At 39.5% G+C, this 23,743-nt stretch overlaps 1 pseudogene; it reads right to left on the bottom strand.

Moving 5' to 3' along the window:
- Positions 1-8,249: 8,249 nt before the first annotated feature.
- Positions 8,250-8,902, bottom strand: LOC143594748 (defensin-like protein 19 pseudogene; annotated as a pseudogene).
- Between the last annotated feature and the right edge of the window lie 14,841 nt (positions 8,903-23,743).

Here is a 23,743-nt window from a genome sequence, read left to right as displayed (position 1 = left end):
AAGATAAGAGCGTCGATATAATGTACCCTCAAGTAGTTCATAGTTCTGCGCCTTGTGTCTTATCTTCCTCGCCTGCGAGCGATCGTCCGGTAACTTCCCCTCTTTCATGAATTCCATTATTGGAGTCATCCAGGATGAAGGGGTTGTATGAATTACAAGGACCGATTGCGTTTGCACTGACGGGTTGCTCATTACTTTCACCCTGACATCTTTGCCAAAGTGATCAAAATTAGTTGATGCCATTTTTACTCAACGCGTCAGCGGACTTGTTTTCGCTGCGCGAGATGTGTATGATTCTGAAGAAGTCAAACTGCTCAACGAGCTTTTTTGCCTGCTCTAGATATAGAGGCATTGTGTTCTCCTTGGCGTCATATAGTCCGTTGACCTGAGCAGCTACCAAGTAAGAATCAACATGGGCCTCTAGCCTTTTAACTCCAAACTTGCGCGCAATGCGCAGACCAGCCAGCAGGGCTTCATACTCAGCCTCATTGTTGGTACTCTTGAAGTCCAACCTAATAGCATAAGTATATTCATGATTATCAGGGTCCACCAGTTTGAGGCCTGCGCCGGACCCTTCGCTGTTGGAGGATCCATCAGGTGAATAGCCTCCAAACATCTTCTTCATCATTTGCTCGCGGAGGGTCTACCTCGCGCTGAGCTTCTTCAATCTTTCCCTCTGGGATTTCCGTGATGAAATCCGCTAAAAACTTGACCCTTTATTGCTGGACGGGGGCTTATAGGTGATCGTGTGTTCACCTAATTCCAGCGCCCACTTTGTCAGCCTTCCGGAGAGCGCAGGGCGTCGCAAGACTTGCTGGATGTTGTAACCAGTCAGAACTTCAATAGGATGACCATTGAAGTATCTATGGAGCTTGCGCGACGCGTGTGTTAGTGACAAAAACTAACTTTTCCATGATGGAATAGCGCGTCTCAGGGTCTGTGAGCACCCGACTCACATAGTATATTGGCGTTTGGATCCCCTTGCGATCCACCAATAATACTGCGCCGATGGCGCGATCTCCAGCTGACAAGTACAATGTAAGGGGTTTCGCCAGGAAGTGGAGCTGTGAGCGCGGGCAGCTTTATGAGACATTCTTTTATCTCAGTGAAAGCTTGCTCAGCCTCAGGCGTCCACTTGAATTGGCTCTTCTTCAAGCAGTTCCTCAAAGTGTTAACGAATGGAGTAGATTTGCTGGCGTGGTTCGCTAGGAACCTGTTGATTGACACCAGTCTACCATTCAGCTTCTGAACCTCTTTCATGGTGGATGGTGAAGGCATGTCAAGGATGGCTTCCACCTTTTCAGGGTTCACCTTGAAACCATCCTTAGTGACCATTACACCAAGAAATTTCCCCTCTTCCGCGCCGAAAGTACATTTGCTCGGGGTTGAGCTTCATGTTAACTTCCGTTAGGCGCTGAAGAGTTTCCTCGATGTCTTTGAGCATTTGTCTCTCCTCCCTGCTCTTGATCACCAAATCATCAACATAGACTTCTAGATTTCTTCGATTTGTTCACTGAAAACCGAAATCCATAAGTCTCTGATAGGTGGCGCCCCGCATTTTTTAAACCAAAGGGCATTTTTGTGTAACAAAAAACACCCTTGTCGGTTCTGAAGGCAGTCTTGTCTTCATCCTGTGGTGCCATTTGAATCTGGTGATAGCCTTTGTAGGCATCCAGGAACATTTGAGCTTGAATGGGGTCCACGGAGTCCACCTTTGCGTCGATGTTTGGGAGGGGGGTAACAGTCTTTCGGACATGCTTTGTTGAAGTCCTTGAAGTCAATGCACATCCTCCATGACCCGTTGCTTTTCTTTACCATCACAGGATTGGCTACCCACGTCTGGTATCGGATCGGGCGGATGATGTTTGCGCGCAACAGGTCCTCCACTTGCTCATTCATGGCCTTCGCCTTTTCATCCCCCATGATTCTCTTTTTCTGAGCAATTGGCTCCACCGACTTGAACGTGTTAAGAGAATGTTGCGCCAAGTCTCGCGGGACCCCCGTCATATCGGAGTGTTGCCACGCGAAAACCGACGTGTATTTTGTGAGCAACCTTTTCATTCTCAATCTCGTTTCGTCTGAAATGGTAGCGCCAATTGTGACCGTTTGCTCTGGGAATTTTGGGTTTAAAATCCACTTCTCTGGCGCATTGTCCGCCATTGGAAGTTTCATTCTCCCTTCCCGCGGCGTGCTTGTCACTGCGCACAAATGATCGCGGTAAACAAATGTTACGCCTATTGGTGTAGGGAACCCCAATGCGCCGTGCGCTGGCGACGGTACAGCATTAAATTGGGCAATCGTTCCCCTACCCAGGATCATATTGTGGCATGACGTGGTTGGCAAGACCAAGAAGTTTACAACTTCGGCTCGCTTGTGCTCATCATCCCCCATAGTTAGTTCAAACTGAATCTGGCCTAGGGGATGGATGATTTCATTTGAAACACCACAGATTGGTGCGTTCACAATTTCGAGCCGCGCTTGGTCTGCCGGGTCTAGCTTTCTGAAACATTGCTCATACATAATGTCAGATTCGCTTCCAGTGTCCACCAGGACCTTTGACACTTCGTAATGAGCAATGTGTGTGGTGATGACGAGAGGACTGCTTATTGAAGGGCCTCCCCTGATTCTTGGGAAGATGACTTGCTGCTCGCGCCAATCTCCGTGGATTTGCGCGCTTCTCTTTTTTGACGTCTGCCCTTGTCGTCCCCCCTCAGCCACACAGATTCTTTTGTATTTCTTGCTGGCAGAGGCTCCTTCCGGTTGCTCATCTTCTATTCTTTGGTTTCTCACCAAGTGAGCCAGCCTGCCTGACTTTACATCCTTCTCGATCGCATCCTTTAAATGATGGCATGCGTCGGTGTTGTGGCCCGGGGACCTGTGAAATTCACAATATTTGCCACTGTTTTGCGGTCCCTTGTAGTGTAGTTGCTTGGGGGGCTTGAATTGGACATTCTCAGTACTTAACACCTGTGAAGGTGTTTTAGTGAGGGGAGTCCATATTCTTGGCAGAGGTCTGCTTGGGTCTCTGCCGCCCTCCCTCTTGTCACCCTCCCCGCGATTACGAACATCTTTTTGGGGCTGGGGTGAGCTTGGTTGCGCTTGCTTTTCTGCGGAAGAAAAACTTGTTGGCTGCAACCTGGACCATACAGAGTTCTGTTTGGCCCTCTTCTCTTTGCTGCACGGTGATTCAGCCTGATGCGCTCTTTCTCTTGCCCTATCTTGGGCAATCTGTTTCTCATTTCTCGCGAAAACTCGCGATGCCTCCATTAACTTGGCCCACGTGGTGGGCATGCCATCTTTGCTTACGAGAGCTCGTCGTAATTGATCACTGCGCACGCCTTGTATAAAGGCCACGCGCAGGAGTTGCTCGGTTATACCTCCGATTGCCAGAGACTCCTGATTGAACCGAGTGATGTAATCTTCAATCGTTTCCTCATTCCTGCGTATGCAGTGCATGATGTCATCAGGATCGCGCGTGTGCCTGCGCTGCTGTACGAAGTGGGCTTGGAACTTTTCTAATAGTTCCTCGAACCCATCAATTTGCCCAGTCGGCAAGCTCTCGAACCATACCCGCGCTGCGCCCGTGAGGCAGCGAGCAAACATATGACACCATGTTGGCATCGTCCAGCTCTCTAGGTTTCCCGTGTTATAGAAGCCTTGCAAAAAGTCATCTGGATCTGTTGTGCCATCATATTTGCCCAGACCACTTGGCATCTTGGTCTTATGCTGGATGGGAGCCTGCGCGATGCGCGCAGTAAACTTTGAGTGTTTTACCAGGATGGCTGGTCTGTAGGGCGTGGTTACGTCCACTTGCCCTCTGACCGGTGGGCTGTACGGCATGTGCAGATCCAGATCTGCTCTGGCTCCAGGCGCCATGTTCACAGGCGCGCGGAGCTGTGAGCCTCCTGCATGAGTATCCCGTGTCTTCCTCATGCTATGCACTTCTTCATCACTGAACTCAGTGTGTGCAGTGTGAACAGAATGTCCTTCTTCCGGCGCGCGCGGCCTTTTTGTAGTCTATTTATCAAACGCTTGCCTTTGTGTTTGGTCGGCCAGCTTCTTCTGTTTGACCATTTCATTGTACTTTTCCATCAGACGCCGCTGCTCGTTTATGAGCCATTCATTCGGATCATTTGTTTCTTCTTCTGGACCCATTGGTCCTTTCAGTTTCGCGCCGGCCATATTTTGTAACGTGAGATCGTCTGGAGGAGTTTCAGTCTGGCCGTGAGGGGTTGTGACGAAGGGACGGTTGCTGGTGGTACGCGTAGAATCACGCGGAACACTCAGAACCTGCTGTCCGTCGTTAACACCCTCACGTTCAATATCCTCCAGAGCTTGATCAACGTTACGAACGCCAGAAACCATGGTGATTGATTTTTTTTATGTAGATCTGATGAGATCTGATTGCCGATGTAACAGTGGATGGCGCCAATGAAGAAACGTGGATCTACTCACTGGTAGCAGATCTACTTTCCTCGGGTGTGATTATGCTATTTCACCGATGGTTCTTCTGGATCTGTGTTCTTCCACCTACAAAATGAACAGCGCCGTTACTTACCCCTCAGAAAGGGACAGAGGGGTCCTCTTTGGGGTAACCCTCCGGCGTGAGAATCAGTATATTGTGGAGAAGATGATAATGTGTGTAAGGGGATCTCAAGAGTATTGCTTAATAGCTGAATACCCTCTGATTGTGAGACTGTGTGTTTGTATGTAACTGACTGTGAGTGAATGTAATTCAATATGATTGAATGTGATATCACTGCCTGTAACTGTCAATGATTGAGTATGAATGTGTCATCAAAGTGGAGTTGATGCTGTATTTATAATGCTAGGGTTTCCACTGATTGGGCTCAACCTCGTTGGCCTCCTCCAATCGCACTGCGCCACGTGTCCTCTGGGACACCTGGCGCTTTTTCGTTGGTTGTAATCACGTGGTAACACATGTGTCATGCTGAGTTGTCGACCTTTCATTTGGCAGCTGTCAACATCAGCATATTCTTACTCCTTAAAAAGATGCCTTCTGGAAGGTTGTCTGATGTGCACAATCAAGGTTGCCCTAATCCTGATAAGGACGAGGTTGATTATGTGCACGTATGATATGCGCCCACCCTGAGGATGCGCGAGGTCTTCTCTTTATTCTCACGCGCAGATATTTCATGCGCAGATGTGATATGCACGAGCATGTGATATGCGCCGCGCGCTGATGCGCTGCGCGCATATGTGATGCGCGAGCATATGTGTGCCTAGGCAGATGTGATATGCACGGGCATGTGATATGCGCCGCGCGCATATGTGATGCGCGAGCATATGTGTGCTTGGGCATATGATGCCTGAGCATGTTTTGTATGCGCCATGCGCATAGGTTTTGGCTTTGTGCCTTCATAATGTCTTTATCTTGTGGGTTGACCCGCCTTGCTCGGTGTTGAGGTGGGTACATACCTCTTCAATAATCGTTTAAAAAATAAAAATATAAAGCACACTTGTCATATCTTTATATAAATTTTCTAAATACTGACATGACTGTTGGAGGATGGTCTAGCCGTCTACTCGTCTAGGTTTCATTAATTTGCTTACATGTTTTTGTCTCTTATTACAACATGCAAAGGTCGTAAATGATTGATCTTAATCATGGAAAAAAAAACATAACTATCGGGATAATAGTTTCACTAGCTGGATATGACGTTCTGTTGAAGTATGGCAAGAATGTGGAAGATTTTCTTTATATTTAACACATAGTGATTGGATTTTTTTAAAAGATGTTTACAAAGGTAGTTATGCAGTTTATGTACAATCACATGAATGCTCACGGTAATAGTATGGAAAGTTGGTATTCTGGTCCAATGACATAGAGTTGATGGTTAAAGCTTAGGATCTTAAAGTCTCTGGTTTGAAACCTAACTTTAGACGGTTTCCGCATAGTGGTGGGTTTCCTTCTTAATAGTGTTCATATATGAGTTAGACCTTTGATGCAGTATGAAGTATGAATAGTTAACATCATGTCTCATAACAAGTTGGGTATTGAAAGTAATACTAAACACCGTTAATAAAAAAAATAGTAACTGTACAGCAGTTTACCTCTTTTATTCCACGCTCTTACGTTACCCTGGTCTACCCCTCTACTTCCTAGTCCACTATTCCACTTAATGAGTAACTAGAAAAGTAATGCTAGAAGTTATCGATTGGCATCTCATATGTCAGAAGAAAAAATAATAAGAACAATAGAAATCATCAATTATAGAAGAGTGTTGGTTTTTAGGACCGACAATGACCAAAAGACGATAGTTGAGATTAATAAAAACCAATATACCATTTTATAAAATTTGTCTGTACTATTCAAGAAATAAATTTAGTGTGAAAAATGCAAGAGATGATATGTGTTATTGATTTGGTATATAATCAATCGTCTACAACGATAATGTCAATTGTGTGAGAAGAGTTGAAGATTTTAACGACGAAGGGTATAATCGTCATTATATTTATGTGGAATGCAAGATGACTTTCAATCCATTTTTGATATTAAATTCGTTATATTTTAAAAGTTTAAAGGTTGTAAACATAAAAATATGTCTTATTTGATCTGACTCGATTTTAAATAAAAACTATATCAAAATGTTAGCATGCAGCCAGTCTAACAATCATAGTAAACCTTGTGATGTTTCATTAGGGTGAGTTAAGAGTTAGGATGTATTAAATTGATTATAAGACTTTTAAGATCTTCATTAAACTGATTTAAAACTTGTAAAGTTCATTAATTTGATTTGAAGACTTGTGATGCTCATTAAATGGATTTAAAACTTGAGTGTTTCATTAAAGTGATTTAAGAATCATCACTAAATTGATTTAAGGATGGTTAATTTCACCTCGTAAACAAGATGTGGGCTACCAAAGGAGCTTTGCCTCAATGCTTTCTTGGTATATTATAGTGTGCTTGATGCCTTGATCTACATGTGTCAGTAAGATTTTTCGATAGTTTCCACACAAGTTTATCAAAGTTTTAAACTTATCAAACGATTTATTTTAACAACACACACAACAAACTGAGAATATGTCGTAACTCAGTATAGCTTAGATAAGAACCAAGTATCAAACAAGGACACGACTTCCCCTATACCTCGACCTTTACTGTTGTCTAATCGGTTTAACTTATAGAAATGGAGGGTTGGTTTAAAAGGGATAAAATAACATAGAAGTAAAAAAAATAAATATTTTAATATATTTAAAAGAAAAGGTACCTTTACTGGGCTCAAATGTAGAGGGTCAATTTAGAACTCGCAAATAATTTTAAGAACGTTTATTAATTAATATATTATTTATCAATTTTATTTTTTATTATTATTCTGGGTAATTATATCATATATTATATGAACAACTCTTTAAAATAGTAACCAAGTTTTAAATTTGTTTCAATTAAGTCACTTATTTATTTTATCTCAATTAAGTCACTTAATTTTTAATTTTGTCTCAATTAAGTCATTCAATTTTCAATGTGTCTCAATTAGGTCACTCAACTTTCAATTTTAGCACAATTAGATCACTTAACTTTCAATTAATGTTCTAATACTATATTTTTTACCTTCATATTATATGTTCACAAATAACTAAAACGTCATTAAAACCAACATATTTTTATTTTTTTATTAGTAAATATATCACGTACGATAATATAGTAGTTGCCCTCTCGTTTTAGAACACGAATTGAAATTTAAGTGACCTAATTAAAGCAAGCTGAAAATTGAGTGACTTGATTAAGATAAAACAAAATATGAGTGATTTAATTGTAACAAACTTGAAATTTGGTTAATATTCTATAGTGTTTTCCTTATATTATATGTAGTCCAATCATCATATGTGTCAATTGATTGTTACCCATATATATAACCTGATTATTACATTATGTTTACATACCTATAATCACAAAATTACATACTCAATAACAAATATAATCTAACCCAATAGTTGGGAGTGATGTAACATTTTGTGTTGTTAAATGACGTTTAATTGAGAACGTCATCCCGAGAGACTACTTTACAAAAGAGAGATTAATTGTATCATTTTGCGCACAAGATGTGAGTCTACAATCTTTAATTAAAACAACATAATTTAAAAAGGTAAACTTATCAATTTATCATGTCACCAAATATTTTTGCATAGACTTATCAAATGCAACAAACAATACATCATAGAATTAATACTAAATATGCAAGAAGAGAGCATTTTCTCTTTATTCATAATCATATAATATTTGTTACTCAAGGTGTTGTTGACACATTTTTAGCTCCAACCTTCTCTTTGGCAAGTTGTTCTGCTGTGACTCTATACTCGGCCAACTTCTGGGCTTGAGGGCAGTTGAAGTAGCAGAAGCACATGTGCTTCCCATCACGCACGTGACAAGCTCCATGAGCTGCACCCTCCCATGTCTGACACTGTTTGTCACAGTGTCCTGTGTTGCGACAAGTTCCGGACCATGTCTGGCTTGCCTTCTCACATAATGCTCCCTCAACATATCCAATTTCTGTATACGTTATGCAAATCAAATTCTATAAATAAAAGTTGTAACTATTATACTAAATATATATTTATAAGGAGAAACCGGCTTCTTAAGCATCATCAACGCGTATTGTGTGCATTGAACAATATTGGATGATATGAGGTGTCGGTCGTAAACAGTTAGTTTTAGGGTGAACACATATAGTTAGTTTATGCATGAAGAAACTAATCAAATCACTTTTTATATATTGCTTCTTTCTATGCGCTCTGGTAAGTGTGTTTTATGTTAGCTTAACTAGTACGTAGTAAAGTACGAGTAAACATTGAAATAATGAACAAAAACAAGTGTACCAGATATAGCAAGAACGGAAAGAAATAGAAGAAATGCAAAACAGGCAACTGAATTCTTGGCCATGTTTGAGAAACTAAAGTTCAAGAATACTTGTTGCTAGTTTTGTGAAGAGAATGTTGAGAATATGAGGGTATTTATAGGAAAAAAACATGTTGCATGTCTCTAAATGAAGACAAATAAGAAAGAAAAATTGCTAAAATTTCCACCCAAATTTTCTTGTATTGATTTTTCAAAATATATGCATGCATCTAGAAAATAGAACAAATTTTTCACACAAATTATCCATAATGTTTACAATATCATCATGCATATGCTTTTCCTCTCTACATAAATGTTAGTTATATTTTAAATTTTTGGACTTCATAAAAGATCAATTAATTTAACTTATGTAACTATAGTATTTAACTTATGTAACTATAGGATGCTTTACACAATTTAACATAGTTAATTTCTATTTATATAACTATATTACTATTATTTAAAAAACAACTTAAAAGTGAACGTTTTTTTTTCCTTTCTCTCTTTTATTATTATTACTAGGTTATAATACGTGTAATATATGGGACTGAGCATCAAACATTTTCAAATTAAAAATAATTAATAATAACAAATACAAATTATATTTAATACTGTAATATTCAGTTTACAAATTACATATTAATTTCATTTGAATAAACATGCATATATTATCTACTTTTAACACTCATTCAAAACCTAAATAATAGTAGTCATTCATAACTCCAATAGGTCCTGTGATCAAATGAGATGGTTATAAAACAAAAAAGAATTATAATATTGTAAATTTCGATTCATACAACTAAAGTTAAGAAATATCTTACTACACTATTAAAGCAATACAACATATCCACATGACATTTAACTAGCATTTGCAAATATGCTTCCAAGTCATCTAATTTCCATTCATACAATTGCCGCATAATTCACTAATTAATATTTTCTATAATCATAACCTCACTAATTAATGTTTTCTTTAATCATAACCAACTATTTCATTTCAAATGATTTAAAAACCGACTTGGACCACAATTAATTATTTATAAATGATTTTGGTGTTCCCTTTTTTAGTATGACTATTGTTTTAATAATTCAGTTATTTGTAAAACAGTTTTTCATTCCACAATTTATACATATTTTTCTACATCTTGTTGTTTTGCAGAGAACAAAATAAAGAATTCTTATGATATCTACAGACGTTTAACGTTTGAAATATTTTCCAACCATGTGTAACGCGGCCAGTATCCTAGTAGTATAATAAATAAAAACAAAGATCCATATATCACTAAATTAATTTTTGCATGGGTAATATAAATTTACAATTAAAGATTCTTTAAATAAATTTTTGTATAACATTTGTAGTTTTACAACGTGTTAGCAAGTTTGACATTTGCCAATGGTGTTTGCGGTTAGCCCTTTGTACCCTTAGACCTCTTCTTGGTGGCTACATGCCTTCTATTTATGAAGATAAACGCATATTAGTGTGGCGTCTCAAATTAACAATTTAACAGTAAAAATTTTATTGATAGTGATTTTTGAATAACTCATTGGAGAACAACCATTTTGATATGAACTCATTTTGCTTGAAACCGGTTTTGACCCGAAACAAAGTATGTGTTTTTTAAAACCCGTTTTAACCCGAAAAAAACTAATGAATTTTTAAAACCCGTTTTGACGTACCTAAAACAAATTAATTTTTTGTTTGAACAACTTGTTTTGACATGAACTCAGTTTTCCCATTTGACAAACTTAGTTTTATCATATTCTAGCCCAGTGGCGGAGCCAGAAACTTTTTTCTATGGGTTCAAAATTTTCGATGCTTGATTTTTTTATTCCGATGTCAAAGTTTTTGCGCCCGAATAGGTCGGGTTAGGTTGGGTTGATCATTCGATTAGATAAATAAAACGCAATATCACTATCATAACAAAAATATATCGTTAACATTCAATAAAATACAAAGTCATTAAATATAAAGATATTACATATTATAATTTTTCCTTAAGTGTTTTCATGTTTTGAAAAATATTTTCAATCGCGACTTTGAGAAAAGAACCCATTCTCAATACAATAAATACAAGCATTATTCATATAATCGTCACCCAAATGATTATATAAATCCGACTAGACGTGTTTCATAGAAGAAAAACACTTCTCAAACGATAGACCAATAGGTATTGATTGTTGGTGATGGTTGAATCCTTGAGACGAACGGCGAAGAAAAAGAGTTGATCAGTTGCTGAGTCGATGACCGATGTTTTTATTTGTTTATTAACTAAACTTTTTATAATCAATGGGTTCGATTATACTATTTTATAACGATAATGGGTTCGTTCGTCGAAAAAGAATGGGTTCACTCGTTAATTCAACACTATTCGTTATATATAAAACCGAAAAAAGACCGGGTTCGGCTTAACCCGGTGGTAAGTCCCCCATTTACGATCCAAAAGAAATCCACCTCACTATAAACTATATTTCACAAACCCAAGCATGTTGGATAATGTAGAAATATCAAGAGGAAACAAAGAATCATTTCCTTTCACTTTTGGTTTACTTTCTCAGTCTATGGCTTCATTATCTCACTAAGTTCTTTTTCTTCAAAAACTAAATAATTATTATGTCTATCTTTATGGACAGTTCTATTTCCAAATTATGCCATAGGTGCAAGGATTTCGTTTTGATGGGTGTCACTGACACCCTTGACATCGAACAAAAATGTGCCTTTTAGTTACAGTAAAATACACTATATATTAAAATAATTAACTTAATATACCTGCTCGTACGTAAATGAGAGATGGATTAAGCATAGTAAAATATAAAAACCGAAACAACCCCTAATAATATGGATTATTCTAGTGAGGTAAAGATGAAATATTTTCTTTTATTCATTTGGAATTTCAAATATCATTATGTAATTGTTGGTATTGATCTCCACTGCACAAGTTTATGGGTGGAAATAATTATAGTTGCATGAAAAAAAATCAGACTAAACCATGTGACTAACTTCAAATATCACAATATTAAAGTTTTTAACCTCACTTTAACTGTATACACAAGTAATTTGCTGATGTGGAACTGATTAATATCATGTCAGCACCAAATCATACACTACATAAACTAAAAATGAATATTTAGAAATAAATTAAGAAAATGCATTTATTTATAAGATTAAAAAAAAGTTATTTTTTTATATTTAATTTAAAATTATAGTGTATGCCACCACCACATTATATGCCACATAAATTATAAGAACTTTTTTTTTGAAAAATGATAACAAAGATAAAAGTTACCAATCCCGCCAAACAGAATTTTCACCTATCCAATTCACAAATTTTCTCTTTGATGTTTCACTAACACAAAAAGTACATAGGATCCTTTGAATATTATTTAGATGTGAACTTGAAGATGTGCAAAATGATGTATCCACAAGAAGTGACACTGTATATAAAGCAAGATAAAAAGTTCCAATATTTTAAACATTTAAAACTGATGTTAAAGACAAGCGTAACCACATAACAAATCTAAAAGTGGACAGAGTAACGATTGTAAACATATCATGCTCATAAATCACCTGCAATTGTCTACCTTGATATCTCGTATACAGTTCAATCCCTAAGATTATCGTACAAAGGGGGTGATGCATAGCAATGAAACCACCTGCCTCATAGTCTGTCACATGTAAAATATTATAAATAGCAAGTAATGCACTTGATGCTTTATGATGACGGGGGTAGCCCAAGGAATCAATAAAATGCTTCCACACATTAACGATAAAAAGGTTAAAAGCTTCGTTTCCCGCCCAAACTTATGTAAACAAGTACCCACGTGCTACTGTACAATGTCAACTCACTATTCACATCACTGTTCCCTCTGAGCAAGGGTCATGCTTAGATAAAGTATTATTATTTTAATCACGGACCAACGGTCCAAAGCTTCCCGCCCATAAAGGTCAACTCTCTATGCAAACTGGAGGTAACTTAGTTTGAACACTGGACAAAAGGCTTGGTCACTCCTTCTATATCATTACTTTCATTTCCACTCCATTCTAAATGCTCCAAATTAGCTCCTTTAAGCTCCGATCACCTTTAAACATAAAATCAATCAAAGTATTTTTGTTCGATACATATAAACAAGTAAAACATACAATATAAAACTCTTAAAGCACGGTCTTTAAACCACACATCAGCACCCACAATTGGTTTCTCTCTATTTTGTTCAAGTCTCCTGTTCTCGATTTTCTAACGGCAGTTGCTGGAGTCTTAGAATAACACAAGTCTATAATCTTCGTGTTGTTCTAGGGTTCAACCCTATAGTTTTCATCTTCTTGCTTTTGACCCGTCTCCTTACACCTATGGGAGACCAAGCCCAACGGCTTTCCCCTTGTTTACTTCACAACCCCTTGGGCACTAGACCACTCTCGACCGAATATGGCAGTCACCAGCTTCAAGCGTTCCTCCTACAGCCACTACATGGGAGCAGGCCATGTCGGTCCTGCCCTTGGCTCGAAGTGCTGCGATGAGCACTCCCATGGGAACAAGTCAAACAGCAACAACTCCTGAAAACCTTCAAGGCTTTAACCTCATGCCTCAGATGATGGCTCAAATGATGGCACACTTTCCTTGGACCCAGCTCATCAACCAAGCGCCGGGTACCCACCAAGGAACCACAAGTCATAATCCTGCTGTAAGGCTAGACGAAGATCTGGGAAAACCTTACAAACCCAGTAACCTATCTTGTTTCTCCCAACAAATCGCCGATTATGACTTTCAAACAAAAATCAAGATGCCACCCCATATAAAAACATATGATGGGACTGAAGATCCCTCCAGGTCTTCACTGGAGCAGCCAGAATCGAAAAATGGTCCCATGCTGAATGTTGTTTGATGTTCATGCAAACGTTAGTTGGATCAGCCAGGATATGGTTCAATGACCTTCCTGCTCAAAGCGTTCGAAGCTTCGACGATCTGAGCAAGGGCTTCTTGGCCAACTTTTCACAACAAAGAAGGTACGTCAAGGATTCCACGGTCATTTTTCAAATAAAACAAAGGATGAAGAGAGCCTTCGAGATTTCATCGAAAGATACAAAAAGGAAGGGTTGACATATGTGGGGGCTGATAAAAAAATGAGGGTGGCAGGCTTCATAAACGCCATCACCTCCAAATAACTCACAAGGGACTTTAACAAGTGCCTACCTAAAACCCTTGAAGAAGCTCTCGAACAAGCTGAAGCTCATATCCGAGGCGAGGAGGCCGTTGATTTCAAAGAACAAAGAAAAAGAGCTCCTAGTTGGCGAGGCAACAGCCCTAACCGAAAGAAAGGGAACTACAATCCCTATGACAAATATCCCAGAAGCTCAGATCAACGAAGGCCTGAAGGCCGGAACCCTCCAAGCAGGGAAAAGACTGTGAACTTCACAGCCTTAACCAAAACCCTTCAGGAGATCCTTGCCACCGAGGAAGTGAAACACAACTTCCGACCTCCTCGACCCTTGCCCAAAAGCAAGAAGAACGAAAGCTCCACCCAGTTCTGTGAGTTTCACGAAGAAAAAGGTCACCACACAAACGATTGCTTTCAACTCAAGAGAAGAATTGAGGAAGCTGTCAAGTCTGGAGAATTGGCTCATTTGGTGAAAGGGGTCAAAGACAAGATGGCTGAAATAAAAAGCAAAGAAGTGAATATGGTGAATATAGACCAAGGTGTTCCCCACAAACGACAACGCTTGGAGGCTTGGGAGCTTCAATGCATCTGCTTCCCACCGCCTCAATGTGACTTACTCTCCAACCCTCTAACGGTGGAAGCAAACGTGGGAACACTCAGAACAAACAAAGCCTACATTGACGCAGGGGCGGTCACAGAGATCATGTATGAAAGATTCTTCAACCGGCTGAGCAAGGAAGAGCGTTCAAGGCTTCAACCCTCTGAGTCATCTATAAAAGGTATCGCCGACGTACCCTTGAAGCCTTTAGGCCAACTAACCCTTGATGTCTGTTTTAGTGAAGGCAAGATGAAGAAAACCAAACCGCTCACTTTTGTGGTTGTCAACACACCTTCCAACTATGATGTAATCATAGGAAGGCCAGGGCAATGTGTGTTCAACATGGATGTCTCGGTTGGTTAAGGTGTTGTGAAGTTTCCCACCGACATGGGAATTGCAACCCTTCAACCCACCCAATAGGTGTACACGGTTGAAGGGGAAAGTTCAAAGAATGAAGACGAAGAGCAAGGCTTAATCATAAACCCCAAGTACCCTGAACAAAAGGTACGGGTAAACACAAGCCTTTCCAAAGAAACACTTTCACACCTTGAAAAGATGTTGATAAACTATAGCCATGTCTTTGCTTGGTGCCCGGAAGACATGACAGGCATCCCTCGAAGCATTGCAGAACATGAGCTGAAAATACCTCCCGATGTCAAGCCTGTTGTCCAAAAGAAACATAGCCTAGCTCCTGAAAGAAGCTTGGCAGCATGTCAAGAGGTTGAAAAGCTTGTACAAGCGAGGATCCTACGTGAGGTCAAGTACCAATCTTGGGTGGCTAATCCAGTCATGGTTCGAAAGCCTGACAAGTCTTGGAGAATGTGCATTGACTTCAATGACTTAAACAAAGCATGTCCAAAGGATTGCTATCCCTTACCCGAGATGGACCTCAAGGTTGACTCTTTAACCGGCCATCCCTTTAAGTGTTTTCTCGACGCTTACAAGGGTCACCATCAAATTCTCATGAAAGTGGAAGATGAGGAAAAAACCGCATTCCACACGGACAAGGGTATTTTTTGTTATCAAAAGTTTCCTTTTGGCCTACGAAATGCCGGTGCAACATACCAACGTTTGATCGACAAAGCATTTCCTAGCCAAATTAGCAGAAACCTGGAAGCTTATGTTGATGATCTAGTAATCAAAAGCAAAACCGAGCATCAAATGCTTGAAGACATACAAGAAACCTTCCAAAACTTAAGAAAGATCAACATGAAGCTTAACCCTGGAAAATGCTCATTTGGGTTCGAAGAAGGCAAGTTTTTGGGGCATATTGTGGGGAAACAATGCATAAAAGCTAATCCCAACAAAGTCAGGGCTGTTCTTGAAACCAAATCCCCACAAAGCAAAAAAGAAGTGGAAAGTCTGAATGGAAGGCTTGCAGCCTTGAATCGTTTTACCTCCAAGCTTGCTGAGAAATCCCTACCCTTCTTCAAAACACTAAAGGGTTGAACCAATAAGAAAGATTTCAGGTGGACGGAAGAAGCAGAAGAAGCCTTCAACCAAATGAAGCAACACTTAGCTTCACTTCTAGCTATTGCAGCCCCTGAAACGGGAGAGTTGATCTCTGTCTATCTCTCAGTCGCTGAAGAAGCATTAACCGCGGTTCTAACCATCGAACGAGACAAAGTTCAGGTACCCGTTTATTTCTTTAGTAAAACCCTAAAACTGGCAGAGGTCAAATATCCTCCTTTGGAAAAACTTGCCCTGGCCTTAATTCAAACGGCCAGAAGGCTTCGAAGGTACTTTCAAGCACACCCTATACAAATGGTCACTGACCAACCCATAAAAAGTGTGCTTGAAAAACCAGAAAATTCAGGCCGATTGGCCAAATGGGCTGTGGAACTAGGTGAACATAACATCACCTATGTCCCAAGAAAATCTATCAAAGCCCAAGTCTTGGCGGACTTCATTGTAGAAATTCCAAAGCAAGTCATTTCTGAAATACATACAACTGACACTAAACCTTTTGACCCTTAAGCCTGGAAGCTTTTTACCGATGGAGCTTCCAGCATCGAAGGGTCAGGAGCTAGGCTCGTTTTAACCAACCCCGAAGGGTTAGAGTTTACATATGCTCTTCGACTTGAATTTCAGACCACCAACAACGAAGCTGAATACGAAGCATTGATCTCTGGTCTGAATATTGCCAAAGAGATGAAAATCCAAAAGCTACAAGTCTTCACAGACTCGTTGCTTGTTTCAAGTCAAGTCAATGACAGCTATGTAGCCAAAGAACCCAACATGAAGAAGTACCGTGAAAAGGCAGAAGGGTTGATGACCACGTTTCAAGAGTGCACCATCAAACAAGTCTCAAGATCACAAAACAAGAGAGCCGATGCCCTGAGCAAACTAGCATCCCTCACATTTGCACACCTCACCAAGAAAGTATTGGTGGAAGTGTTGAAAACCCCTTCAATTTAAGAATTGGAGGTTCAAGATGTAATCACTGAAGAAGGTCCCAATTGGATGACTCCTATAGAAAAGTTCCTCAAAGACGGTGAGTTACCTCTGGACCAGACGGAGGCTGAAAGGGTTCGAATCAAATACAGACAGTATGTGTTACAAGGAGAAATCCTTTATAAAAATGCCTACCTTGCACCACTACTGAGATGCGTGGGCCCCGAACAAAGTCAATATCTGATCAAAGAGGTTCGCGAGGGGATATGTGGAGCTCATTTTGGGCCGAGAACGGTGGTTGCAAAATTGATGAACCTCGGATACTTCTGGCCCACAATGCACCGAGATGTAACGGAACAACTCAAGAAATGTGAAGCTTGTCAAATTCATGCACCGGTTCCCAAAAGACCTAAACACGATCTAGTCCCCATCTCCTCGGCTTGGCCCTTTCACAAGTGGGGAATGGATATTGTTGGTCCATTCCCACCAGCCAAGGGTGGGGTAACATTTTTGTTAGTAGCCGTGGACTACTTCACCAAGTGCCCTGAAGTCAAACCACTTGCAAAAATAATGGGTAAACAAGTCATTGAATTCGTGTGGGAAAGCATCATTTGTCGCTATGGGTTGCCAGGAGTGTTGGTCACGGATAATGGGAAACAATTTGCTGAGAAGCCTTTCAGCACATGGTGCAAAGAATTCAGAATCACTCAAGTGTTCAGCTCAGTCGCATACCCACAATCCAACGGCCAAGTTGAAAGAACAAACAGAACCATCGTTGAAGGAATCAAAGCAAGGCTGGGAAGACATAACAACAATTGGCTTGAAGAACTCCCAAATGTTCTATGGGCAATAAGATTAACCGAAAAAACAAGCCACAAACGAACGCCTTACAACCTGGTGTTCGGATCGGAAGCTGTAATCTCAGCCGAAGCCGGAGTTGTGACTCAAAGAACACTCAACATGGACCTCGAATCGAACAACAATGAGACCATGTTGAATTTGCAACTCCTTGAAGAAATTCGTGATCAAGCCGTAATACAAGAGGCTAAGTACAAGCAAAAAAATGGAAGCTTATTACAATGCAAGAGTGAAAGATGAACGTTTCAAGCCTGGAGACCTTGTACTTCGAAACAACGAGGCCAACAAGAAAGAAAATCAAGGAAAACTTGGCCCAAAGTGGGAAGGACCATACACAATCCTTGAAGCTCACTAAGGTGGATCCTACAAGCTGGCCGACACAGAAGGCAAAGAGCTTCCAAGACACTGGAACGGCAAAACCCTTAAAAGGTTCCATGCCTAGTCAAAGTCTAAAAATGTATTTCAAGAGTTGTATAATTTTCCTTTTTGTGAACAACAACCTCTTGAATGAATGATAAAGTATTTGTCATAACTTGTCTTTACTATCCTATAATCAGATTGAGAACCTAGCAAGAAACTCCATGGCAAGGGCCATGTAAGGGGATGATCTCCCAGGCCACATCGCTTAATAGATTCAAGGGTTAAATGGACCTATATAAGGGGTGAGTTCCTATATCAATCCAACTCCATAAGACTTAGAAAATTTTTCAACCAAAACTTGTCTCATAGACAGGTCTGAACAGCCTACACCAATTCGTTCCTTAAACTTAGAAAAAGTTTACGAAACAAAAACATACACTAACTAGTGATACAAAGGATAGCCAACATGTGCTTTTTATCTAATGAAGCCTTGAAGCTAAAGTGACTGCAGCACTAAAACTTCTTAAGGAAAGTTAGCTAAAAACACATCAAACTAACAAGACAAGCAATCAAAACACAATACACAGAACATTACGATTCATAAACAAAGCCTTAAAAGGCTAGCATCATCCATGATATGTCATTAAGGCTAAACAAAGAAAATCACAAGGATTCCCATGAAAATGTTCAAAGGGCCAAAAAGGCCAAACACAACCATAAGGCAGAAACTTTAAGAGTTTCATGCTAAACCTACATTGTTTAAGATTACACAACATTGTTTAACGGTGCTAAGAAAGCTACGAATCAAGTGTTTAAACATCAGAAACAAGCTTTGAAGTACTAGCCTTACCACCTTTAGCCTTCTTGGACTTCTTGACTTGCGGTCCAACATCAGCAACAGCCGACCCTTCGAGGCTTGTCACATGAGATTCGTCGCTACCCCCCAGATAAAGTTTCTTCACTATCACCAGAACGGGAGCGCTTCTTCGACAAGGACTCAATCACCTATTTAACAACTTTCTCATCAAGGCCGGATGGTTTCAAACCCTGCAACACATAAAGAGGCTTACCAAAGCATGATGAAACTTCACCCACATAAAAAGTGAGCCTTTCCATTGCACGAACTGAATCCATGAAAAGCTTGTAAGCTTCACGGTTGAACAGGGGTGACTTCTCCATAGGTTGGCCAGACTCGTGATAACTACAGCCAACAACGAAGCCCAAATGCTTACCATGGGCCAACAGCTTCGTATACACATGGCCCAACACCGAGTTGAATTCATTAGAATGAAGCAAGTAAGTCACAACCTGTTGAAACCTATGCTCAATCAGCCACTTGTTGTCGTCAGAGGTCTGGCTGACTGAAGACTTCAAGCCTTCTTTCTCCATCTCAAAGGCTTTCCTCTGCACCTCAAAGGCTTCCCGGTCAGCATCCAACTTAGCCCTATCGGCCTCCATAGCTTTCTTCAACCCTGCCAGCTCAATCTCATGGCCACGGAACAACTCATCAATCTTCTTAACATAACCCTCCTCTTTCTTCGAAAAACCTTTAATCTCTTTCTTCATATCCATCATGGAAACCTTCATCCCCTCTTTCTTCTTGGAAAAGTCCTCATACTCCCGCATCCCCTTTCTAAAACGAGTAACACCCTCTTCCAAAAGGGCATAAAGGTTGCAAGAACTCAAGATCAACTTCAATAGCATGGAATCACATTCCATGCCAGAAATAGTCTCACAAACTCCAGGAGGAGCAAAGTTGGCTAACACATCAGCAAAAGCTTCCGGATTCTTGAAGCTATCACCAACCTTCACGTTCCACTCCGGCACAAAGAATGCATCCCCATCCAACCCTTGAACGACCGGCATCACAACCTTCTTGCCAGTCGACTTCTTCTTCTTGGAAACAACCATTTCTCCACTTCCACACTCGGACCTTGATCTTCGACAACCAAAACATCGTCACTAACATCAACCGGCTGATGAGAAGACGATTGACCAGAAGACTTCAACAAACGCCGTGTAGAACGACGAGTCGAAGCCTTGGGACCAACAACCTTGGTGAAACCTTTAACGTTCGGCACTCCCACATACTCAGCATCTTCAAAACGACCCTCTTTCCCTCAAACCACTGAATCCTCCCCAACAACAGCAGCAACATCGGTAAACCCAACGTCTGAAGTATCGTCACTCTTCAAAAAGTCCAAGGCAGACATAACTACAAACACAAAGGAAAATCATTAGCAAACATATCAACAAAACAAAGCAAATATGGACAAACAAATGCATACCCTTATTATCCCTCATAAGCACGGGATCCCGATTAGGCTTATCCCACAATTTGCTTATTCCTAACAACACAAGAAGATGTTCGGGAAGAGGGCGAAGACATGACGAACATTTTCTAATTGATTTCAAAAAAGCCTCATTCAACTCCGATTCGGCCGGCTCTGGTTCATATAGAACAGCCTCGGGTTGTCTCCAAACTGGTTTAAATGGAAGGATAGAATCAGAAACAAAGAAAAAACGGTCCTTCCAAGAACCAAGGGTTGTAACCGTCGAAGAAACCAAACATATGTCAACCTGTGTGTGTTCAAACGTGTACCAATCGCCGTTTTTCGCTAAGCAAAAGAAACGGAGAAAACTCAACAACGAAGGGTCATAACCTAGGGCTCTACATAAAACTTCAAAGTGTAAAACTCTAGCAATACCTAAGGGATAAATCTGACCGAATGACACACGATAATATTCCAAAACAAAGATCTAAAATGGATGCCGTAGATTCGAGAACTCAAAGTGACGGCAATAAAGGGCAATAAAACCCGCTGGACAACGATCGATTGAAGAATCGACCGGCGGAGCAATCGGTTTATACTTTAACCCTAGTCCCCATTCAACACAAAATGATTCAACCTCTTCTTGGGTTAATCGAGAAAAGATTACTGACAGATCCTTTTTAGCAACCATAATTTTGAAAGAAAGGGGAAGGATTTTAACTAACCTGATGAAGGATTGAAGAAAAACTCGATGGATGTTTCAGAGAAAATGTGGAACTATAAACGAAAAATGAAAGACAATGAACGGTTATATTATTGAAGAGCAGTTATTGGGAACCGCAATCTGGCAGTTACCATCACATTAACTGTCATGTCAGAAATTCAAAAAATAACCAAATCTGAATAAAGCCTCGAATCCTGCAAACCTCTAAGCCTTTAAGAAATAAACAAAATGTGTGCAAAAGTCAGAAGCCATTGAGCTTAACCCTCAAATTCCTCTGACTTGGGGGGCTGATGACGGGGGTAGCCCAAGGAATCAATAAAATGGCTTCCACACATTAACGCTAAAAAGGTTAAAAGGTTAAATGCTTCGTTTCCCGCCCAAACTTATGTAAACAAGTACCTACGTGCTACAGTACGATGTCAACTCACTATTCACATCACTGTTCCCTCTGAGCAAGGGAAATGCTCAGATAAAGTATTATTATTTTAATCACGGACCAACGGTCCAAAGCTTCCCGCCCATAAAGGTAAACTCTCTATGCAAACTGGAGGTAACTTAGTTTGAACACTGGACAAAAGGCTTGGTCACTCCTTCTATATAAAGAGGACTTAGCCATAAACAAGAACAACATGATCTGGGCAGATATCATACTCTCCCTGATCTTCTCTTCTTCCTTTAGAAATATGCTCTTAGCTTATTTCTTTCTTACTCCACTAACTTCATAGCTTCACCAAGAACATCATCCAAAAATCGATTCCAAACATCACGGTTCTGGATCCTTGGTGAACTGTAACGATCAAACATCAAACTATTGAACCTCCTTCTACGTTTTGCAAACGTAGAGGAACACCACGACCTGCGTTAGGTTAACTTGAACCCTTGAAGCCTGTTAGCCTAACCAGTCCATTCACTATCATTGGTCTTATCTTTGTTGTAGCAACACTTTAGATAACAGATATTTGAATATCTTATAAATAATGTAATGTATAGAATAATCTAATCATACGCAAGCTTTAAATAATCTCTACCTATTCACAATTCGCTAATCGTGTTTGACAAATATAAGTGAACTCATTAGCTACTTTGCTATAAAGCCATGAACTAGCAGAAAAGCTCTATTCTAGTTCTAAATACTCCAGTTGCCTAAAATTCATAGTTGCACTAAATGTTATCATTCATCTACACTTAGATTTCATATGAGTTTCTTGTTTGACACTTAGATTATGCAATTTTAAATGTTAAATGCTTTATGATCACAAACTTGCAAATGATTGTTTATGCCTCGTAGGCCAGTTACATCACAGATTCAAGTGCTTAACACAACATAGTTGCTTTATTTTCCTACTTTTTGAATGAAGGAGTAAGACATAAAAGAGAAATAAGTGAGAGAGAAACGAAAGAGACAATTAAATAGACGTAGACAAATAATGGAGACACGGTGAAGAGAAACAAACTCTTCGTAAATGGAGAGTTGAAGAGAAGATACTCTAAATGATCAAATACGAGAAATCAAAGCTCAGTCTCGTCACTCATTTCTCACGTCTCTCTCATACTTTCTTATATATAGGAGTGTTGGTAATATTATATGTGTTTATGTGTATTGCACGATTAATTATTACATTTCTAATTGTCAGAGTGTTTATTGTGGTGGCCTTATCCTCATCCTCATTAGTATGATCATATGTCATTCGAGTACATTTGACCGAACTAGTGTCATGGTATGAAGACTTATTTGTTTTATTAATTGTTATTAATACCACATCTAGAGTAACTTGACCGATCTAGTGTCATGGTGAAAAAACTTAATTGTTTTATTAATTGTTGTTAATACCACATCGGAGTAACTTATCAATTTATCATATCACCAAAGTATGAGTAAACACTGAAATAATGACCAAAAACGAGTGTAATTAAGAATAAGTACCCGATATAGCAAGAACGGAAAGAAACAGAAGAAATGCAAAACAAGCAACTGAATTTTTGGCCATGTTTGAGAAACTAAAGTTCAGGAATACTTGTTGCTGATTTTGTGAAGAAAAGGTCGAGATGATGAGGGCATTTATAGGAAGGAAACGTACATGTTGCATGTCTCCAAATGAAGACAAATAAGGAAGAAAATATTGCTAAAGTTTCCACACAAATTGTCTTGTTATTGACTTTTCAAAATATATGCATGCATCTAGAAAATAGAACAAGTTTTCCACACAAAATATCCATAACGGTTACAAGATCATCATGCTTTTCTTCTCTACATAAATGTTAGCTATATTTTAAATTTTTGGATTTCATAAAAGATCAATTTATTTAACTTACGTAACTATAGTATTTAACTTATGTAACTATAGGATGCTTTACACAATTTAACATAGTTAATTTCTATTTATATATATATATTACTATTATTTAAAAAAACAACCTAAAAGTGAACGATTTTTTTTCCTTTCTCTTTTATTATTATTACTAGATTATAACACGTGTACTATACGGGACAACATCAAACATTTTCAAATTAAAAATAATTAATAATA

The sequence above is a fragment of the Bidens hawaiensis genome, unplaced genomic scaffold (genome assembly GCF_021521415.1).
Source record: "Bidens hawaiensis isolate Kalapana, Puna unplaced genomic scaffold, B.hawaiensis_p1.1 tig00044156_1, whole genome shotgun sequence".
Lineage (NCBI taxonomy): Eukaryota > Viridiplantae > Streptophyta > Magnoliopsida > Asterales > Asteraceae > Bidens > Bidens hawaiensis.
Note: the sequence above shows the minus strand (reverse complement) of the source record. Positions and strands in the feature narration are given on the sequence as shown.